General features: G+C 43.2%; 1 long non-coding RNA gene across 1 annotated transcript; it reads left to right on the top strand.

Annotated features, from left to right (window-relative positions):
• Positions 1-331: 331 nt before the first annotated feature.
• On the top strand, positions 332-2,581 carry LOC127772349 (uncharacterized). Its single transcript, XR_008017357.1, has 3 exons — positions 332-1,341; positions 1,424-1,678; positions 2,181-2,581. It is a non-coding gene; the product is annotated as an uncharacterized LOC127772349 (long non-coding RNA).
• Positions 2,582-5,244: the final 2,663 nt, after the last annotated feature.

The following is a 5,244-nucleotide window of genomic DNA, read 5'->3' as shown; positions in this document are numbered from 1 at the left end:
ATAGCAAATGTTTACTATAGCACCATATTATCAAATCATGACGTAATTAGACTCAAAAGATTAGTTTCGCAATTCACATGTAAAATGTGCAATTGGTTTTTTCATCCATATTTAATGTTTTATACATGTATCAAATATTTGATGTGATGGAATTTTTAGAAGTTTAAAGAAAACTAAACACAGCCTGCATGAATTTTCATCAATGGTCCAGATTGATCAATCGCTATAGCTTTCTCCATACTCCATACATTACCCTGAATATTATTTTATGGTACAATACTTTTGCTACAGTGCTTTGCAACCCGTCGTCCTTATCCATCCACCAGAGCAGCATCCTCCTAATCCACCCACAGAGCAACCGGTAAGTTCTCTTCCCCCTCTCCCTCAGTCTGTCCGTCCTCCTCCCCTCCCAAGCTCGCCCCTCCTCCTCCTCCTCGATCCGCTTCGACGCTCCACTCAGGCACTCACCTCCCCCCGTGCGACGACCTCCTCTACTGCTGCCGCTGCGGGCGCTTCTCTCCGAGCCTGAGCGGAAGGTGGAGATGAAGATGGTGCGCGAATCGGAGGGGGGGGGGGGGGGGGGGCGCTCCGGTCGGCCACCAGCTCAACCCCGTCCACCTCTCCTTGTGGCGGCGGCCCCCTTTGCCGGCAGCGGCGACGACCTCCTCTCCATCCCCCTCTTCCAGTGTTGGGCCGGCACAGGAGCATGCGGCGGTTGGAGCGGGTGCTGCAGCGGCGAACACGACGGCGACGAGAGCGGTCGTGGGTGGCGGTGGTGGGCTCGCTGAGGCTCCTCCATCCCCCTCCTTTTTTTGTGCAGTTTTTTCTCCTTTTTGATTTTGATTTTCCCCTTTGTTGTGATTGAATCTGTGATGAATCGGTTGCCCGACAAGGCGAGTCTGTGATGAATCGGCTGCGAATCTGTGGGTTGTTTATTGGGTTGATCTTTTTTTTCCTCTTTTTTATTTACTCTTTTCTTGTGATTGAATTTGTGATAAATTGGCTGCCCGATGAGGTGAATTTGAGACGAATCGGCTGGGAATCCATGCGTGTTTTATTGGATTTCAATTTTGATTTTGTTGTTTACTTTAGGCGTTTTCCCCTTCAATTTCGTTTATTTTTTTTCTCTAGTTTTACTGTTTCCAATCTTAAATATTGAAGTGCCTCATCTATCTTAATTTGGGCTTGTGGGCTTAATGTGGCAAACTGAAGTAGGAATCGGTGTGGGGTATTTTTTGTGCGTGATACTTGTGTGCGGTGGGAAGAAATCGGATAACGCGGGACGAAAAATCGCTGGTGAAAAGGATGTGACGACAGGAAAAATCCGAATATTTATGTTAGGTATAGATATAGATATATACCGTCAATAACCATTCATCCCGCTTCCTCTCATCCTCACCCTGATTTTTCGGATCATGAGCAGCCTCGGCGATTTCCGGTAGTGGCCTGGTGGTCGTCGGTAGGGACGCCATCCTCCGTCCCCCGGAAGAGAAGGATTAAGTGATGTCGTCGGCTGCCTTTCCTCCCACAACCTTTTTTCAAGGCAGTTGGGGATCTGAAATTGAATCCAATCACTTCTTCATAGCCGGTGAAGGAGGGGTGGCGGAGGCCATCCATATGCTGGGAGCCACAGCGTCGCCTGTGGTGGGAGAGGACGCCACATATCAGATCCAGCACGGTACCGATCTTCCTCGTGTTTTTTTTCTTTTTTTGCGGAGTAGCTTCCTGTTGCATCTGGTGGCGTGTTAATGGCCGGCACATCTCACTGTCTCAGCGCGATAAGTTTGCAGCTTAAAAGATATGTGATCATTATGATTTAATCTACATTTGCCGATGCGGCCGGCGCCGGGTTTCCTACTCGCCACCGTAGAGCCGTCCTCCCCTTCATGCTCTGCCGACGACCACCACGATGGTTGTGTTGTCATGATTTATTTACAGCCCATGAGGCAAAAAAACAGGAGAAACATGGAAGTCATTTGATATTTGATTGCACATTGGGGCTTGATCCTTGCATTGTGCTTGGTGAGATTGAATTTTGTTCTTTTCACTTAATTGCACGCTGCTAAAAATACCGTAGATAAAAGTAAGACTATTTTGAACACATTGAACGATGGCATTTTAACTTTTTTACGGGAACTATTATCAGTATGAACTTAGTTTCTTATGGTTCCTTGTTTCAGGATATCGGCAGGCACTACTGGTGAGTGTCTAGATCGTAAATGAAATTCTACTACGGCAAAGCACATAGCAATCTAGTGAAGTTGTATCCCAGTTACATCTTAGACGTTCCTCTGACTGAACCCGCTGCAAGCTTCACACGAGATTCTGCACCGGCAAGTGGTGATGCCGCCGGCGTTGATTTGGCTGTGCTATAGCTAAACAATAATTATTCATTGTGATTAACCATGAGAGTATGGATGTGTAATTTTTCGTTTGTAGTCAGTGTTGCTGATGTAACAATCATCAGTAAAAAGATAATCCATTGATTGATATTACCTATGTAACCTTTTATCTGAGGAGATATTTTGAAGATTGAATGTGTAATATGTATAGTAAAAAAATTACTATCCACGTACTATGATGAGTGATTTTTTTACTATCATAATTTATTCCAATGTCGAAGAAAAATATTAGTATTTAAAATAAACTTATTAGTAAATAAATTACTTTGAAAATAACTATGGAACTGGCAGAAAAGTATAGTGTACGGGCCTCATTGAGATTACCATTGCGGTCAATAAATTTTTTACTATTGGCATAGTGGGTTATAAGTGGTTAGTGATTTTTTTACTACTGGGCAAGCGAAAGGCCTGGAGTTATTTTTTTATTCGCTCCTAGCAGTATAGGCCATGGGTAGGGGAGCATGCGTGGAAAAAACAAGAAACGAAAAAAATCAGAGAGGAGAAAGGTAGGGAAAAACGAAAATCACGGATAGAGTGCTCCCTGTGAGGAGAGCGCGGTGGGAGCTATTGTTTTATGCAAACTGGAGAAGCGAAGGTGGGAGGGGCGCCCGTGAGAGAAACGGAAAATCAGAAGCGATGTGGGCGTTAAATAAAGGGAAAAAGCGGGAGGGGCCGCTGTTGTGAGTCGCGCTACCAACTGGTAGCGCGCCACACGCGCCATGTAGCGCCACCATATATATATATATATATATATATATATATATATATATATATATATATAGGAAAATTATATACTACTACCGGGAGGGAGTAGCTACTCTCTCCCTGTCCACCATCAATTTAATTCGTTTGCCCAGATAATGATAATGACTATTAACTGGTTTATTGAATCGAATACTTTTACCCGTTTTCTTTTACCCGTATTTTTTTTCCCTCGGGGTCAACAAGATTGTTTCTGTTCTGTAGCAGATTCGAAAATTGAATCAAGATTCCTGAGTTTGTTGTAGATAGAATTTTGTTCGGAGACAGCTAACCAGAGATATTTCAGGGTGGTTTTTTCGCTCTTCAGTTTGCTTATCCAAAGCGAGAAATCAGGATGATTATCCCGTCGAGCAGAACATTATCGAGCTAAAATCGTTCTTTGCGTTTTGAGAGTTCTTAACCCATTTGAACTCAGATTAGTAGCCTCGCCGGCGGCTGCGTTGCAGATAACGTTGAAAGCTCTAGCATGGAGAACTCCAGTTCCAAGGTTTGTTGCCATATTCATCTGTTATTTTGCAGTGAATGTGGCGCTGGCCATGGCGACGATGAACAGCACCAACCCGACATTGGTACGGTATAGCAGTGTCAGGCTGCAGGCTGCCGGAGAGGAGCGCCCCAATGTGCCGCGTGCACGCCGAGCGCCCCAACGCCGGCGCCGTCGAAGCTCACGGCAGCCATGGATGGATTTTTTTTCCTAATCTTTGAGTCTTTTTTGATCGTATCTCTTTTTTTATCGTATCTCTTACTAATTTGTTTTGTTTATGTTTTTGCATTTGCAGTACCTTTGCAGTCCTGCAGCAGGTGCGAATGTTTCAGGTGGTGGTGGCTCTAGTTCTGTTTTTACTAGAGCCCTTCATGCTGCTCAAGCAAGAAAGATGCATCAGCGGAAGCAGCTACCTGGTTCTGCAGTATCAAATTCCAAAAAAACAAGTGGCATCAAGGGTAAAAAGGTAGTACAAGAAAAAATTTACACCAGGTGCACTCCTGCTATTCTCTCAGATCTATTCTCAGGTTTTGGTGATCAGCAAAAAGAGCTAGTGAAACAGATGGGGTTTGATGGGTTGCTTTCCATGAGGCTGACTAAACTGAACAAGCAATTCGGAGCATGGATTCTGTGCAAGCTAGACCCATCATCAGGTAATCTGTTTGCGGGATCTAGACATGAAATTTGTTTGACATGTGAGGATGTCAGCCTACTTTTGGGAATCCCTTGTGGACGGAAGGAGATTTTGCCTGCAATAAAAAACGAGGTAAAAGATGTTAAGGCTTATATGTGTGAAATCTTTGAGAAAGATTCCTTTGATGGACTTACCATTGTAACAATTCAGAGGATATTGGAGAAAAAATTTAACAGGACGATGACTGTTCACGAACAGATTGTATTCAAGACTGCTTTTATAATCTTCGTTGTAACCAAATTCTTGGCTCCTCAATCTGTTAACAATCACATATCTATAAGGTATATGAAGGCTTTGGTTGATGTAGAAAATATTCACAAGTACAACTGGGCGGAATTTGCTTTGCATGACATCAAAGATGCAGCAGACTTATTGTATCTTAGAGTTTGTTAGAGATAGTGGTCGTGTCCGGTATGGACATATCTTGTAATTCTCGGGTATAAATAGACCCCGAGCCCTATGTAATTTTTAACACACACGTTCAATACAATTTCGGCGCATCGCCACCTTTTTGCTTTAGTTTTGTTTCGACGAGTTCTTGCTTTCGGGTTGAGCTGCATCGGTTTCGATCTTCAACAAGAGGTAAAACTTGTTATGACGACTTGTGTTCTCGAGATTAGTGTTTCCATCTTTATGACACTCTTATCTTGTCTATATAATTCGTCGAGTTATCATATATCTTACATAATCTTTGGCAATATCGTCATCTAACCTACAATCGGCTAACATCTGTTAATAGAAGGCAGCCGATTAGGTTGAATAGCGACGTTGTCCTAGATTATATAAGATATCTACCACTTTATGAAACATCCAGCGGCTTGATTGTCTAGATATTGTTCTTCTTTTCATACTTAATGCTGCATCAGTTGAGTTTGATCTATTAAGTCGTGCTTAGAATATCA

This window comes from Oryza glaberrima, chromosome 4, assembly GCF_000147395.1.
Source record: "Oryza glaberrima chromosome 4, OglaRS2, whole genome shotgun sequence".
In the NCBI taxonomy this organism is placed as follows: Eukaryota; Viridiplantae; Streptophyta; class Magnoliopsida; order Poales; family Poaceae; genus Oryza; species Oryza glaberrima.
The sequence above is the reverse complement of the archived record's forward strand: the minus strand, read 5'-3'. Positions and strand labels throughout refer to the sequence as shown.